General features: G+C 43.6%; 1 protein-coding gene across 1 annotated transcript in view; it reads left to right on the top strand.

The window, feature by feature from the left end:
* The first annotated feature begins 11,007 nt into the window (after positions 1-11,007).
* Positions 11,008-17,809, top strand: part of SPATS2L (spermatogenesis associated serine rich 2 like) — an 88,019-nt gene continuing 81,217 nt past the window's right edge. The window contains exon 1 of the mRNA XM_082313226.1: positions 11,008-11,108. The gene's annotated coding sequence lies outside the window, so the exon portion shown is untranslated. The remainder of the gene's footprint in view (positions 11,109-17,809) is intronic.

Raw genomic sequence — 17,809 nt, forward strand, 5'->3', positions numbered from 1 at the left:
GCACGTAGTCAAGTTTGCAATCCTTAATTTACAGCTGTTACTTACACAAATACACAGCAGGCATTTGGTGAGGTCCTCTTCATCATCTGTTGATGTATACTGTAGACACAGACCTTTTATTTCTCATGGGGAAGATAAAACTTTGGGAATTCTGACACAGATTTAAGTGCTATCAAATCTACAAAGTCCTGGAGATCTCATAGGTGGCAAGGGCAAACCCTTTACTGAAGCAAGATCTATACAGTAGAAAATAACAATGAAGTTCTTCCATTGTGGACGTTACCCAGCATTTTGAGAGCTTTGTTAGGCATACCTCCTCCTCTTCAACTTTCTGTTTTTAACAAAAGAATAGATTATGTGAATTTGATTGGTGAAGTTGCCAAACTTCCTCAGGTAAGTGCAAACTTACTCTCTGTTTAGAAAGTTATTTGCACTTCTGCTTGATATTTATAGTCTAATTTCACAAGGTGTAGGAGACAGAAGAGAGGAGAGTGCTTTGAAACCCAGCTCAGCAGCTACAGCATTTATTTGTTCGCATGGTATATTCTCTACTGTGGCTCTTTTTGACAAGTGAAGTTCACAAAGATGGTACGTTATTTTTTTCTGTAGTTAATTCAGACTTTTGAATTGTGGAGCTATACCTTTCAGCTCGTGGTTTGTAGGAATCAAGGTAAAGTTTGTGAACTGTGCCTGCAAAATAATGTCAGGTGTTACTGTAGCACTTACTACTGCTGCAGCTAATAAGCATTGGATGTGGCATGGGAGCTGTGGGAATGGTGGGGGTCTGCACATAAATTTATTGCTATTTTTTTCAACACCGAACATCCAGTTTAGAGTTCAAGTGGAGTCATTTTTGCAACCGTAAGCAATGATGCGTACTGAAAAGCAGCTTTTTTTTAACATAAAAAAACCTGTTCTACTTCAAAGGGTTTATTTAAAGCTGGGAATCAAATAGCATAGCTGTTGCAGCCTGCAGCTTCGCTCTGTCTCCTTTCTCGCTTTCTTTCTCTGCCTGCCTCTGTTCCTGTGGGGAAATTAACTCTTACTTTGCTGTAGACAAAACACAGCTTATGTAGTGTTTGTGACATAATGGGAGGAAAAACGAAGTACTTGTGTTAGTTTGTGGTCAGCTCAGCAGCGCAAACTCTGATGACGTGGCAAGTTTTACAAGAGGGAACAGGTTGTTCAGGTAACTATGTCCTCCAAGACCTACGTGAGCAAACTACACTGTTGGGTGGAGAAGACCATCTGGATCTTTTGTGATGTTCACACACACACACACACACTGAACCTCTTTTCCAGGAGAGTAAGACCTGCTGCGTTCTGCTTCCCTTGCCTCCTCTCTGTCTTCTCATCCTTCCTTTTCCGTTGTTTTCCAGCCTGTTTGTGCCAGAGTTCTGTTTCACTGAGCCTTGCTCTCCTGACTTCTCTACCTCCTCCTAATTGTTTCTACCCAGGAATGGTGGGAGAACTTGTATCAGTAGTTTTACTCATGACGCTTTGGTGAATGCGATTGGTGGGGGAATTTTTTAATGTGAGAGGGATTCCTTAATTATTTGACCTGTGTAGAGCCAGATAAAGAGCTTGAACCAGCTAGGAAGTGGTCATACTCCTTATGTTATTTGTCTGTAGCATTCTTTCCCTCTGCTCTTTATTCTTTAGACATGGACTGTGTGCAAAGTGTCAGAATAAATCAGAAAATGCAGTTCTGATGCCCTAGCAGCCTCCTCCTGCACCGGTTGTCATGTTAATATTTGTAATCTATTGGATATGCAGATCAGAAGTATAATGATGGCAGACACGTTACATGCTCTTGACTGCTCCTTTGGTGCACTCCACATTGTTTTACACACTTTCCTGAGGAACCTACTGTCATTTCACTGTACCATGCTCTTTCTTGTCAGACATACATGTCCTGCAGGCAGCAGCAACATGCTGATCCCTGCACTTGTCTGTGAGCAACAAAAGAAGATGCAGGTAGTTTTTTGGCACATTTTACCCCAGCAAATGCTTGTTCTGAGTTTTGTTTGATTCTTTTTGTGCATGTTGTACTGCAAACAGCATAATCAGCCTCCTAATGTTCAGTTAGTCTTATGAAAGGACAGCCTTTTGTTCCACCTTTGCTTTTCATTAAATTTCATATCAGATGGAGCTTTTAAGGACACAATGCAAAATCTGGCCTCAAACATTAGTTTCTGTTAAGATTCTGAATTTGGGAGTCAGCTGGCAGTTCTGCTGAGGGACGAATGGGGCAGAACAAAATGGTCTTTGCCTTGCTGTCATGGTAATGGCAGTGAAGTGCTGATAAGTAACAATATGCATCTGTGTGCATTAACTCCTTACATATCCTTCAGGGAGAAGTGCTCTGGCGTAGAATAATGATATCTTTCTCATAAAATTTTGAAGCCAGCCTAAGGATTTTAATTAATAAAGAATGATATTCTTGTATAATAAAATGGGTTGCAAATGGGACATGTTCATTACAGTCTAGAAGATTTGGGGACCATGACTACAGAACTATTGTCTGAATTCTGTTACACGCGGTAGGGCACTTGTACAAAGGATGACTCCAAAGTTGGGGTTTTTTTATAGTGCGTATATATGTATATGTCCCTTTTTCAGTTTTGTCTTCTGTTCTTTTAACGTCAGCTCTGTCTTCTCTTAGCCCATGAGCTGTCCTTTCTGGTCTTTGAAAGTACCAAGTTGTGTTTGTGCATTAAATCAAATAATTGCACCTAGGCAGATTTTGTTCTTCTTTTAGCCAGCGTGCTATTTTAAGCAGATTTAATTTTAGAGTAACTTTAAACAGCTGCTGTAAGGTAGGGTCCTGCTAGAGGGCTGCGTTCAGGCCTTGGTTCTCACGCAGCCTTCCTGTGCAGTTATGGGTGAAGCACTTTCTGAGCTGGGACTCTCTCCCTGTTAACTAGAGGTGCTGCTTTCCCAGTGCACAGAGGCATGGGGACGCTTTCCGTTTGCTTTTGAGGAATTTGGATTCTACCGTGTTGAGCTTCATTTGAGTCTTTTTCAGAGACAAACCAAATCTGTGCTTGGCATCATTCCAAATTAAACCTTAAGTTACCTTGGTAATTTCTGAATCACACTGCTGGCATATTTTCTTTTACAATCATTGTAGTTCTAAAGCACACTGCTGATTGATCAAACCTTGTTACCCCTTGTTTTTTTGATACCTTTTAGTTTCTTCTGTCATTATTATCTATTTTTTACTACTTTCCTTTAATTCCGTGTCTCCTGTGTAACAATACTAAAGCTGTAATGCTTGCATTTATTGTTTTTTGCAACTTGATGATATGTTTCTGCCTGTTGGCCAACCCTTTTTTCAAATACTGTCAGACGTGTTACTGTATCAACAACAATAACCTCTGACTCCAGTAGTTAAATCATAATTTAAATGTGCCACTTCCATTATTTACATTACTTCCCAGATAAGTTTCATGTTGAATTCCAGATTTTGAAACCACACTCCAAAGCACTGAATATTTTTGCTCTTCTCTTTTTCCTTCTTGCTAGGATTATCTTGTGCATATGGCTTTTCTTGATGTGAAGGAGACCGGCGTAATGTCCATACGCAAAGCCAGGCCTGGAGTGTAGTCCCCACTTTGCATCGTTCCCTGTTACACACGTTCGTTCATTCCACCAACGTAAGTGTCAGTGACTCTCCCATGCATCTCCAAATGGCAGTGGAACACTTTGCTATCAGATTCAGTGTTTAAGGGAAATTGTCTTGATTTGTGTGATTAGTAAATGATATGGTGCTTTTTACCTCAAGACTATTGTTTGAATTGAGCCTAGCTTACTAGTAGCAGAAAGTAAATTGCCATCTATAAACTCACCCAGCCCCAGTGGAAAAAAACTTCAAACTGTTGTAAATTACTCTTGTTAGCAGAAAGGAGAAGGGAGCAAGGGCTAAAGTACCATTTTGTACACCGCCTAGGACAGAACTCTTATGTGGAAATTGGAATTGCCACACTTCTTGTGGAACCTTTTTTTTTTTTGTGTCCAGTGGTGGGGGAGAAAGGATTGTAAATAGTTTCTACTCTAGATCATCTTGCACTGCAAAACTTGAAAGCAGATCTACATCTTTTAGATGTCAAGTTTTTTCATCTGCATCTGTCCTTAGCTCCCACATGAGATTAATCAGGCATTAGGACTGAATCCACTTTAGAGAAGTGGGACAAGATTTAATAAATAAATTAATTAAAAAGTGGTGGTGCACAAATTAAAGATTCTCACAGAGTTGCAGCATTTGTATACCATATCTTAAAAGCTGGAGTAGTTCGCTCACTGGACTATGACACAGTACTGAGTTTGCATGTTTTAGAATTGCAGTGATGCAAAAGAGAAGGGCTTCTTCACTAAATTTTGTTCAGTCTGTGTTTGCTTTACCATCGAGATTCTGAGTAAGCTGTATGTCTTGTAAAGCCAAAAGGGGAGAAGTGACCTCGGTGTCAAAAGAGCCAGCTCTCACAGCACCTCACTTATTTCTGCCTGGAAAGACTGGGCTGTTGGTTGTAAAATGGAGACTGTAATGTTCAAAAGCTCTCATTTAGCTTATGAACCCTCAGATTTTCTGCTCACAGTATCAAGTCCAGACAGAGGACAGCAATCTACTAGTGCTACCAGCTAATGGATGTTCCCTGTTCCTTTGTTGCTGGAGTTTTGGGGGTGGACCAAGCCCTTTCGGAACATAAAGCAGTAAGCTGCTGGAGTCAGACAGTGGCAGAGTGCCTCTGGGTTACTGAGGGTAGTTTTCCTTGCAGGCAAGCATTGCAGGAAAGTAACGCAAGTAACACTGTGACTATTTAGGTCATCCCTGCACTGGGGTTTTTCACAGTCTAATGTCAGGCACCTAACTCAGGTGATTATGGGGCTGAAAGCTCCTGTAGAGTTAGTAGGACACCTATAGCTTCCCTGACAACCTAGGCACTGAGGCTTCTGGCTTAGGCACCCGAGTTGGATGCCTAAAGCTAAACGGTGAGACTAGCCTCTTTAGCCCAGGGTCTAGTCCAACCACAGAGCAAAAGCCTACCACTGCTGCTAACTAAAGGAAGTACCTCCTCAGCTGTTTCTTCAGTGCTGAGCACATACCAGCACCCTGAATGTATGGTGGAAGTCATCAAAAGATGAGCATTAACACAGCTTCAACATCCTGGGACATTAAATTAACACAGCTTCAACATCCTGGGACTGCAAGCCATTATCAGAAACTCTTCCAGCCAACCACGGTCTTTTTTGGGGTGGCTGGTGTCACTGAGAGCTGTCTCTCTATCTTTCCCCTCCTTTTTGGCTGCCCCCACAGGAGCAGGAAGGCTGTGGTCTCAAATAATCCCATGTATAAGTACAGAATATTTTTTCTTCTTATGCCTTTCCACCTATTGATGAATTAAGAGCTTGTGCAAAAAGAAACACTGAAGATGGGAGGACCAAAGATATCAAGCCTCATCTGTTCACACACTCTGCTACAGCCCCGAATCTGCTGCTGTGCAGAGTGCCCCTCTTTGGAGTCCTGGGAACCGCAGTGAGGAAGAGGATGAGGTTGCTCACCCTGTATGTTGCTCGAGCAAGAATAGGTGCCAAAGTCAGAGTCAGAATCCCAGGACCTGATGTATCATGGTGTATTGTTAGCTGTGTTTGTTTTGGGGGCTTTTGGTAATTTTTCTTCTAGGTTTTTGTCTCTCTATTTAATTATCCTTTTCATTACTGATTTCCTGACTTAATCTGAATGTGCATAAATCTCCACCATGGATTTATCATCTCTATAGAAAGCGCTTTCAGAGTGGTTGTGCAGCTTCCCAGGAAAGGGACACTGTTGGAAAATGAAGCTTTCAGAATCAACAATAAGCCTACTATTATGCTGATTTTTGCCAAGCTTTCCCTCACTTCTTTCCCATTTACTACAAGAGTGAGCTCAAGGCTTCTTTTTGTTTGTTTTCGAACTTCAGTCATTCTTAAGTGTTTACCAGCCTGCTCGAGTCCACTCGCTCTGAAACATTAGACATCACAAGATACTGCTGCATTGCTTCTGGAATCAGAAAATGCTCACATTCTTTTTTCAACTGCATGTTTCTGTGAAGGTTTTAACCAGCCGGTTTGCCAATCTTAAAAAAAGTAAAAAGAAAAGATCTTTCTTAGAATATTGTACCTTGTCACAGTCATTTGAGGATGTTGTATTTTTAACCAAATGTGAGGTCTCAGAGCAGCAGTTGAAATTATCTTTGATATAAATAATCTCATTGCAAAACAGATTTTTGTTTATATAGTGTATATAGTCTGCGTGCTCATAACCATTTAATCAAATTCAGGCCTTGTCTGAGCAAACATAATGGCTGTTAACTTATGTGTGGGTTGTGAATTATCCTTTCTGAATTTGACCTGTAGCTTTGAGAGCCAAAAAAGCTGTCTTCCTTGATTTTTTTGCTTGGGATCACACATGCAAATGCAGGGGCTTTTCTATTTCTAAAAATCTTCTGAATGTTGAACACAACTTTCTGCTGATAACATGGAGAAACCCAGCCTCTCTAGGTTTTTAGTTCATTGTGACTGACTGTCAGAATTTTTTGTAGTTATCATGAATCTTCTTCTTTCCATGTTGATACTCTATATAATGCTCTTTATGACCCCGCACAGGTCCCTTGAAAGGACCTTCTGTGTTTTCTTTGCTTGGCAGCTTTCTCCTAAGCCAAGCATGTAAACATCTATCTGCTGAAGACATACCCCTGTTAATCGCTTCTGTAAATCACTGAACTTCTTTCCGTTAGCGTTGCAGTTTTTAACTGCAGTTAACAAAAGCCAGGATAAAATGTTATTATCAGTTCTTCTCCTGGCTTAAAAGAGCCATGTTACGTTCATGCCCCAGATTAGCAACCGCTGTACAACATGAGCTACGTAATTTGCTGTTTTCCGTATCTTCACCCTCAGATCTGTTGCCAGACCACTGTGACTGTACCAGTTTATTTCCAAATTTCTGCGTTGAATCAATTTCCCCCTGTTGCGAGCCAGAAATGGTTTTGTGCCAGGGGGATTTCAACTGATTTAGTTTGTTGCCAATTAACAAACTTCTAGTCACTGATTCTAGTATTGAAACCAACAGACAAATGCATGCTTAGAGAGACACACCTCAGCTCCCCTCCAGATCCCTCTCCTCCCTGCTCCGTCGCCTCCGGTCCTGTTGCTGCACGTGGCACCCAGCCCCTTTGGTGAGGCAACAGGCCTCACCAAATAGCAGGAGGTGAGGCTTTGTAGCTAGTGCATTGGGCAGGACTCAGAAGACCTGTGTCTCATTTCTGCAGCTGGGAAGTTCTCTGCACCGTTTCTTTCTGTGCTGCTGTGTCTTATCTGTAAGCCAGGAAAAATGGCAGTGACCTGCTTCAGGTAGTACTGTGAAACTGATTGCCGAGAAGCAGTCCAAGCAGGTGTGGTGTTACTGATGCAGCAGAAGCTTTGGAGTCTGTCAGTCTTGTGGGAGCAGTAGGTATTTGAAGAAGCAAGGAGATAGAGCAATTACATAAGGATATATTTTATTACCTTTGCATTCAGTTGGTTCCTGTCACATCCGTAGCCCTAAGGAAAGCAATAGTAATCAAGTGGCACAAGATACAAACCCGTATCATTTGTGGCGGTGTGTTCTGTTCTTCCCCTTCAGAAACAATGAATTTACAAATGTTGTGTTGTGACATCCCTCTGGATTACTGCAGCTCGATAACTGATGTTAGAGTATGACATGTCAGTTTTCAAGGCCCTTTTCATGACAGGTCACCAGCTGCTGGAATTTCACTATCAACTGGATCTCAGTTAAAAAATCTTTAAAGAAAAGGGAGGCGGTATTTTTAGCCCAGGTCATTTCAGTGGTCTGGTCTGCAGGGAAGTTTCACAAACTGAGAAGTATAATAGATTACAGTGACAAGATGGAGACAGGGAGGTTGCAAGAGAGCAAGAAATTATGAAGGTACCTTTACTGCCAAAGTTACTACGTTGTACAGTTATCCCTGCAGCATCTCATAATCTTTGTCATATACACTAAGGTATCCTGGCAAATCCTTTCTTCTTTTGCAGGTGGGAAGCTGAGGCCCAGAGAAATTAAATGAGTTATCTGTGGTCACATCAGAAATATGACTACGGTTGTATGGGAAATATTGTGAACTGAGGATTTAATGCAAAATCCAAAGTCAGTGCTCTGACCAGGCCATCTCACTTCTAATATAGCCCAAAGGTTCCAGCTGGGATGTTTAATTGTTGTTGATTATCATTTTACCTTTAATCAATGAATAACCTCTACAGAGGAACCAAACACTGCAACATGTGTTGACCATAAGGTTCACGCTGCTATTTGGCATAAACAGAAGATGAGAACTAAACTCTGGGCAGCTGGTGTCCTCTTTTTGAAAATGTAGGCTCAGTATACAGCCAAATATACTGCGAGTTAATGCAGATTTGCACATTTGCTGCAAAAATAAAAAAGCTGGTGCAGTAATGCTAAAACTCCTTCAACACTGATGTAGAATCTGTGGCACCTCGTCTGGAGATCAGCCTCTACATGTTAGCCCTTTATTCCCTAGAAAAAAGTTGGCAGATGTTGCATCAGTCTCTGTATGAAGGGCTCCTGTTTCCTGAAGATTCGTTTGAAGCAGCCATTCATGATCCTCACTGCAGAATATTCATGATCCCTTCTATGTTCCCATTCCGGCCTCTACTTTCAGTTGCTGTGGATCGCAATTTCCTTGTGCCAGCTTTTGCATGCACCTGCAGGCTTCCCAAAGCTGTTATTCCTTCTCTATTTGTTTACAACTCAGCCTAGTACTTAGTGTTTTCCTCACTTGTCTTTAGTACCCAGACAACTTGCCCTCAAAACTGTCCAAATACACTATTTCTTACCAACAGTGGTGGATGGAACCCCCCCCCCAGCAATTAATTAATTTCAGTGTACATAGGGCACAAAAACTTTATGGGAAGATACCTAAAAAGTAGACCACTTTATTTAGCTTTTCTAAATAAATGTACATATATCTTAAATAATTAACTTTCTTTAAGTCACTACTTTTTAAAAAGCAAAAGTAAAGATATGGAATGAAGTTGCAGCTCAGGTTTTTCTTCCCACTACACTGTCACAGAAAAACCTAAGCTATTTCTGGCTGTTCTTATTTTTAGATTGTTCTTCATATACCATCTACCATCATTGAAATTAATGAGAAAATAAAAGGAGTGACCTTTGGCTGAGCACATACAGTTTATGCATGAGCTAAGCAGCAGGATCCTTTTTCATTCTTCTTTTTCCCACATTCTCTTTCTCCCTGCTCTCCCCCATCCAAATATAATTTGTAAAGCCCTTAGAGCCTTTCATCCTATGTGTTTCCACTGTGTTCCTTTAGATGAGTCTCAGGTCCATGATTCACATCTATTCTCTTGTGCTGAAAGGTCAGCGGCACCCTTGTTTTATGAATATAATGCACCGTTCTCTTGAACTTCAGAATAGTTTCCAAAACTCCCAGGCAAAATTCATACAGCTCAGGGTGCAGATAAATGTCAGCAATACTATAAAGAGCACTCTCAGAACACAAATACAACCTTGGACATTCAAAGTTATGTTGTTTAAAATAAACCTGCTTTTACTGGAGATCTGAATAGTTTTGAAGACGTTATTCCAAAGGAAATGTTAACGCTGAACCTATGGCCTCACCATAACGTCGAGTACCTAATTCAAGCCCAGCTTTCTGCAGCAAGTGGACAAGTCCATTCAACAGATCCTCATTCCACGAAGCCACTGCAACTGAACGGAGTAGAAACTGCCCAGCAAGGTTCGCTGGGACACCACCGTCGCAGAGACCTGCGTGCTATCACACCGAGGGGGTTCTCTGCCAGCCCCCCTGCCTGCCGCGAGGAAACGCTGCCAGCTCTGCCTGGTTGGGAGGGTGGGTCGGATACATACTCATGATAAGTCTCACCTTCAATTATTTTCCATGCTGCAGTTTGGGAAGCCTTGGTTAAAAATAGTAAGGAGCAAGTGCTGCCTCCAAACTGTGTTTGAAGGTGTAAGAGGTTATTTTTCTGGCTGAGGGTAGGGAGTTCAAGTAGAGGTGCATTGTGGCCGAGGGAGTCTCCTTTGCATCAGCAGGAAAAGAGGCATGCAATCATTTTGAGAGGAAATGCCATGATTTTCCAGTACTTGTGGCTCACATTGCTAACAGAAATGAGAACTGTTTGGGTTAAGGAAATGCTGATGATGGTGTAAGACACCAATACTGATAGTAAATCCAGATTACAGTTGTTTATGGAAAACTTGCTCTGATTTTTTTTAGTTCCAAGTGTGCGGTTGTACCTCCACGTTCTAGTGTTTAAATTTAAGTGGGTAGTTATTTATTGCTCCTTTAGCTTTGTGTTAACAACCCTGACTATGTATTTTCTTTGGAGCTTTTAGGTAGTATTTTAAAACATTGATTACTGAAAAAATTTGTGGTAAGTTTTTATATTCTGGTCATTTGCCGAGAGTATTCACAGATAGGAAAATTCATATGCTGGCAGTGATTTATGTCGCCTGTTTCATTGCACTTAGTGAGAGGTTCTTCAGTAGGTCTTTACATGAGGACTAATGGTGTCACCGCGCGTCTCAGGCATTTATTTGTACGTGGCAGGAGGGGCACACATAAATTATGAACCGGCTGCAGAAGTGCGTCGCTGGAGCCCGGGGCTGCTCTCCGTCCCACGTAACTCTTCCCGTCCGGCACCCAGGAAGCGCACGACACGCCTTGTGCTGTCGGAGCCGGCCGTCGGGCAGCTCACCCACCCCGCTCCCGAGCCTCCCGGGAGAGGGCCCCGTCCCCCGGCTCCGTCCCCTCGCTCCTGGCCCCCCGGCCGTGGCGGCGGGCCGGGGGAGCGCGGCGCGGCCGTTGCTGTGGGCGGGGGCTGTTGCGGCCGTTACCGGGGCGGGCCCGGGGCGGCGCACGCGTGCAGGGGAGGGGCGCGAGGCGTGTCCCCGCGAGCGGGCGGCGGTGCCACAGCCGCGACCCGCTGCCGGCCGCCGCGCCCCGCCGGTCCGCAGCCGCCTCTCCGCCCTCTGCCGCGGCGGCACGGCCTCGCTGCGGCTCGGCGGCTACCAGGTAAGGCGGCTGCCGCCCTGCCCTGCCCTGCCCTCCGCTCCCCTCGGCGGCACCTGCGCGGGGCGGCGGGGCGAGGGCCCGCCGGGAGTTTCCTGCCGAAGGGCGCCGGGGAGGGGGGACGGTTACTGTGGTGCCGCGCGGCGCCCCGCCCGCGGCTCCAACGCGTCGGGTCCCGGCGCCGAGACCCGGCTGCGGGCGGAGGCAGGCGGGCCCCTCCTGGCGGCCCGGGGACGGCAGCCGGGCCCGGTCCCGGCCGCTGGGACCCCGCCTGGCCTGCGCCGGGACCGGCTCTGCGAGCGCCGGGGAACCGCTCGCCGCGGCTCGCCCTCTCCCGCCGCTCCGCCGGCCCCCGGGCGCAGCCGGAGCCGAAACCGGGCAGTGCTGTGGTGCTCAAGGCTATTCAGTAACAGCCTTGGTCATAAATGATTAACTGCACGCTTGGGGGATAGGGAGCCGGGTCTTTCCGAGCGCAGCCGTTTGTCCCCGGCTGTCTTCGCGGCCGGGCGCGCTGAGCCAGCGGTACGTTTGTTCCTGAAAGGCTGCCTTGCGTTTTTGCATGGGCTGTGAAACGTTGCTGCGAGTGCTGACATACCACAAGGTAGGGACGAAGGTTGCTGTGCCCTACCTACTGCTTCTGCACATATACACCCGTTTGAGGATTTCTTTTATCTGCACCAAGGTAAAAGATCGCTAAGGTGATAGGGCTTTTTTTTGTTTGCTTGTTTATTTTTTTAATGTTGGTTGTCTTTCTTGCTGTGTGTGAAAAATGTGATCATTAGGTGTGCAAGTCGTTGATAAGCAGTGGCAGCTGGCAATATTCTTTTATTCTCTATCAGAATGCAATGCTTCCTTTGTTGAGCTGTAAATGAATAGTGTAAGCTTCTTCTCCACCCTCAGCCTCATCATCCTGAGATGTGAATCACTTGTACTACCAGTTTTATTTTCTTTAGGAGAGCTAAGAGGCACCACAGAAAATCCATTGCGGTCACATTCCCCTGGATTGATTTGGTTGCTTGCAGCTTGAAAAATGTGTAAATGCTTTATATACTTCAAGGCAACTAACGATCTTCTGTGGGAATTCTTTTCTGTTAACTTTTAAATTTGAATTACCAGTGTATGTATAAAGCATCTTTCTTCTGTTTCTTTGAGCTCCTGATGCAGTCGTAAAATATTTTCCAAAATGTGATGATTCAAGGAAGGTAAACTAAAAACTTTCTAAACAGAAAGCAGAAAAGACTGCTGCATGCAGAATGTCAAGGTTAACCAGGAACGTATTTGCACTGGCCATGAAAGAAATTCTGGGTGGTAACCTGTTGAATGCCACTAACTAGAGTCTATAAACTGCTGTGAGCAGGACACTGCGCCCTTGCCACAATTGTTTCTCTGAATGCAGTCAAACCGTGTAAATGCAGAATGATTTCCAGGTCAGAACAGGTTGATGAATTTTGTGAGGCGCCATCACAACCTGCTGGAGCTGAACGCTGCTGCTAGGCTGTGAGTATTCTCCCACTAATTGTGTTACAGGAGTTGAAGTAGTTTGGCCCTTTATGAGAACAGCAGGATCTGTTAAATGTAATGAGACACTAATCAAGATAAGGCTTGTACTGTGTCAGGTGCTGTACAAATATGTAAGGAGGTAAGGTCACAACTCTGAGAGATTTACTGTGTAAGAAAGTGTTATGATTAAGAAGAAGTAAATTAAGTACCCCTCAAAATGTTCTCAGGGTTATCCTTAAGTGAAGGTCTGTTTCCACAGTCCTTATGCCCAGGCAGATGCCTGAGAAGGAACACGCGCTTGAGAGTTACTCTTTTGTCTGACATTTAGTAATCAGCCTAAAAATTGAACACAAGCATCTCCAAGTACTTTCTGTGTTGAGAGAGGTTTGGTTCTGAAACTAGATCAGTTTTTCTTATCTAGACTTTCTTGCTCAAAGAAATGGAAATGAGACTATGTCAGGACACCTTCCTGCCGTTTCCCAAATTTTAAGGAAATATCTGCCCAGAATTGAAATTGGTTCGGACTTGATTTTAAGAGAAAGCACACCATGATTCTAATGGCCTGCAACGTGTTTTATATTTTCTTTAAGTTTTCTTCTAGTGATGGTGGAAGTACCAAAGCTGTGCCTGTCAGCAGTTGTAGGCGACCTGTATTTGGTGTTTATTCCCCCAGGCTGTTATATTTGTGTTCCTTTCCACCCATGTGTTACCTCTGTTGTCATTCTAGGGACTGTATTTCCTACTACGTGTTTAGGGCCCATGTCTTAGAGGTTTTTGGACACTGTTAAATAATGCTAGTCATGCAGAATACAAAAAAAATCCTCAATCATTTTCTCAAAACAGTCTGATGTGATGCTTTACACATCCAAAGGAAAGGTCAAACTCCACTTTCCACGGTGCACCAGAGGATAAAAGTAAAGCTGTGTAACGATTTCGAACAGAAGTCCCGGGAGCAGTGAGGCTTTGCACAAAGATCAAGGGAAGAAAAATAACTTGTAGTTAACTGCTAACTGTAGTTAACTTGCAGTTAATATTAAGGATTTTATTGTCCATCTTACTCTGAGGAAGTATGACCCCATACCTACGGCTGGTGCTACTGTTTCCTCCATCCTCCATGTTTTTCTGCGCTGTCCCGATCCTTCAGTTTCTCTCTTCTTCCTCCTGCCTTTTCTTTCCTCCTCAGATGCTTTGCTAGCTTTCTCTTGCAGTTTTCTCCTTCATGTACAAAAATGAACACTGGTGAAATAGTTAACTTTGACAGTGAAGTGCCTTTATTTTAGACGGGGCACCTTCCCCCGCTAATGGTTGTTTGAAAGCAACGCTCCATGGCATTATTATATCAAAGAACTTGGCCGTGAACTTCACTGACATTAGCAGGGGGCTGTGCAGTTCACATCTCTTTGCCCTGTTTGTTTCTAAGCTCCTTGAGTTTCAAGAAGATGGTGCAGCGTTGGTTTGCCTCTACTTTGCATTTGCAAGAGTCTCTTTGCAGTCCTGAAGACTATAAGCTTGTGTTTTTCAGAGTGCGAGATGATGGGGAGTGTAGTTACCTTGGGGGTATATTTGACATGGCAGGACTTTTACTTTGGGTATCTATCTGAAAACGGCATCATGGGTGATTCCCGCAGCAAAGATTTTGGCCCTGGTAGTGCTGTCTTGTAACATGCCAAAGACCAGCTCCTTGCCTGATGTAATTTGATAGGGCGGTCAGGAGAGCTAAATCCAACTGGCATCTTGACCAATGCTGTGTGCAAAATGTATTGCCTGATTTCAGGAAGGGTCGTGGGAGCACAAGGAGTATAAATTCTGGGATGTGGCAAGAAGTTGGAGAGTGAAAACTGATGTTTTTTGACTGTTTAATTTCACAGTACGTGGGTGGAACAGATGGGTGAAGAGGGCAAGTCTGACAGCTGTGACTTTTGTTTCTGAATAGAAGTGCAGTAATTCCCTAGTTCTGGATATGGATTAGAAGAAATCTGGTTTTGCTTATTAGCCCCCACTGTCTTTCCTGCTGAAAGTTTGTCCATGTGAAGCTTGTTTAGAAACTCTGTAATGAAATCATGTGTGTGCAAATCCCATTTTGGGTGTGTGTGCATTTGCATGTAAAACCTGAGAACTGCAAATGTGATTGGGGCAGGTGGAGAAGTTAAATATTTCTTACTTCTGAGAAGTCGTCAGCAGATGTAATCGACCCTTTTTTGTGAGAGGCTTCAGAAACAGACTTCAAAATTAAAGAGTCAAATGCTGATTTCTCAATATAAAAAATGTCTTTTTGTTGAATAGGCCACCATATACTTTATGGGTGATGGCAAATTTGCTCGATTACTAAAGTGGTTATTAAGCAACAGTGACAATGCTTTCACTTACTATCCCAGTGCAATTATACTTTTACTAAATCTGGTACCAAAAAAGCTTCTGATGATTTTGTTTAGACAAGGCAAATAGTGCTGCAGACCCTAATTAGGGTTTTGGAATAAAGTCAAAACTCTGTGTGTGTTTTAAACTTCTCTTGTAAAACAACAATAATATAGAATGCCTGCCCATCTTTTTGTAATGCAAAAGAGACTAATCTAAAAATATGCTCTGCATATACATAGTAGGAAAGGGTTGTGGCATAACATTTTCAAAGCCTGTTCTTTTCTTGGTTTGCTCTTAACTGAAGCTATACAATTTCTTCAAAAACCATGAGTTACAAATGAATCTGCAATACTTTGTGACTCCTTGTCCTTTTCCTTCAGACAAAAGGCCCTTTCAATCCATTGTGGAACAGTCACTGATTTTCATGTGGTCATTCAAGAAAAGGATGGTGATTGGCCTTCATAATAGGCCTTTCAGTACTCTCTCTAGTGGTTTGCTGACTGAAAAAAAATGCCTATGGCTGTGTACTGTGTCCAGTGTTTAAATTACTGACGAACATAATCTCCCAAGTGTTGAAAAGGTAAGAGTTCAAATGGCAAAGAAGCCTCACCTGTTTGTGAATACCAGTGTGCTGCTGCTCAGAGCTGGGGACAGGTTTTGGCCTGTGTAAGCTGGTACAATTTTATTTGATGTTCATTGTCTGAAGGCCTGTTCTATTTCTTTTTTTTTTTTTAAAGTGGTAACTTAAACCTGGTGTTTCCATGAACTGTGCTTCTAAAAGGACTAACGCTGTTTTATGTTCTGAGTGGCGTTGAGCAATGTTATCTATTTGTGCTGTGCATGGCCAAGTGGACTGTGAGTGCAATTTCTTGGGAGGTGACTATCCTCGAAAGTTGTGCGCGTGTTTTGAGTTAGCATTAAAGAAGCTGCTACCACTGTTGTGTTGACAGCGCAGTCTTGCTGAGTTATTATCATTCTGTGCTGGTAAGGCCAACCTGCCTGGCAGCATTTCAAAATAAACACCCCACATTCAGGGCAGGTAGGCTGGTGTTTATTGTCCCAACCTTATGCAAAATCCACGCGAGGATTTGTGGTGTTTGACTCAATCTTACCTGGAACAGCACCAAAAGATAGCGTTTGTGCTGTGAGACATTTCTGAATGATGGTAGCTTGTCAGGATCCTGGTTGATTTTTGTTAGAAATGTGTGCAGAGCTTGCCCTGAAGGTTCAGCGCTGGGGTGTCTGCCTGAGTGCTCTCTGTGGCACATGTCTTTTATTGCTGCTGAAGACTGATGCATGCTGACAGCTAATGGGGTGGCAGACCAGGACTTCTTTTTGGTTTAGGTACAACTGCCAAGAAAGAGTATTTGGGCCTTGGATGACTCTAAGCTGAAGCAGGTACTCAAACGGTTGTTTCAGACTGAGTTACTTCTTAGTAATATATAAAACCAGCTTTCAGTATGTACTGTCCTATACATGTCCAGTTTGTGGCTTCCACTTCTGTACTACACTTAAACTGTCCACTTTTAGTATTTAAATTAGTGCTGTGTATGTGTAAAATTCCATGCAATAAAGCCTTGCACGTGCAGTCTGGGTGTGGTGGTACTTCTGAGTGGGAATGTATTCAGAGACTGTGGTTTATACTAGCAGTGGAAAAACCTACAAGTAGCAAAATTTCATCACTGTGGGACTTCTCCTTTCTGTGTTGACAGAGGGAATAACTATCTTGTGCAATAATGCTAGTCTGTGCAGAATTTGATTTAGTGATCTTTAGGGCTTGGTTTGAACGACATGTTGCCTTTTTTCTAATTATAACTCAGTGCTGGCTATAAATTGTTTTGAGTTGGCTAGTTTGTTAAGCTGCTGGTGTGAAGTCCTGCTTTGGTGTTAGGATCAGAGCTTGTGCTCCTTGCTCTGGAGTTGATGAGGAGAGTGATGGTGTGGAGATAGACTGCTTGCACAGCACTCGGGTGGAGAGAGGCTTCCCCATCTGTTCCTGCAGCTCCTGAGGTTTCCCATGTGCTGCAGCCACTTTGTTACTAGAGTGAAAGAAGGAAATGCTACTTCTCATTAAAATCCTCGAAGAACTTGGGGGTTTCTTCCTCTACAATAACCAAATTGCGTTGTGTACAAACACAGTGGAAGCCAGAAAGGATTGGATGATTCATCTGGTCAACAGAGAGGCAGCCAGATCTGAAACATAAGGAAAGAACAGCAGAACGGAGTCAAAAGATCAGGTGTACTATCAGATGCACAGAGCTGTAGCGTGGGTAGGGCAAGAGGTGTATCTGCAATGGTGCAGAGGTCCACAGTGTGACGCAAATACAGGTGAACTAGAGCAGCTACTGTGGCTGTGTAAGAAGAGTGCCCGGGGGCTTGTAGGAGTGAAGAGAGTAGAAGATGGTGGTTGGAAGGAGCCCTGCTGAGGGAGGAAGGTCGCGGAAGATGCCAGAGGCTGGAAGGAGCTCTGGCGGTCAGCGGGCACCAGGTTTTTGACCATGTCTGTTTAGATACTCAAGTGGGAATGGAAGCTTGTGAGGTGAGGGTGAAAGGGGGGTATTCCAGGGAATATCTTTTCTGTGTAATGGTAATACAAGATCAGCGCTTCCCTGACCCTGATGGGGTTTTCCTCAGGTTTGGCCATTTGGTTAAGGATCTGATAGAAATGATGGCCTTGCAGCAGTTACTGATTTTGAGCCAGATTCTCTTGGGGCTTATGCTCACTGAAATCCTCAAGTACGGAGTTTGGCCCATTATCATTGCTTCCTTGTCACTCAATAAAAACAGTTCTCCCTTTATTATCTGTTGCTAAAACCACACACCTGTCTTTAATATCCATGCTCTTG

The sequence above is a fragment of the Platalea leucorodia genome (assembly GCF_965183815.1).
Source record: "Platalea leucorodia genome assembly, chromosome: 5".
NCBI lineage: Eukaryota > Metazoa > Chordata > Aves > Pelecaniformes > Threskiornithidae > Platalea > Platalea leucorodia.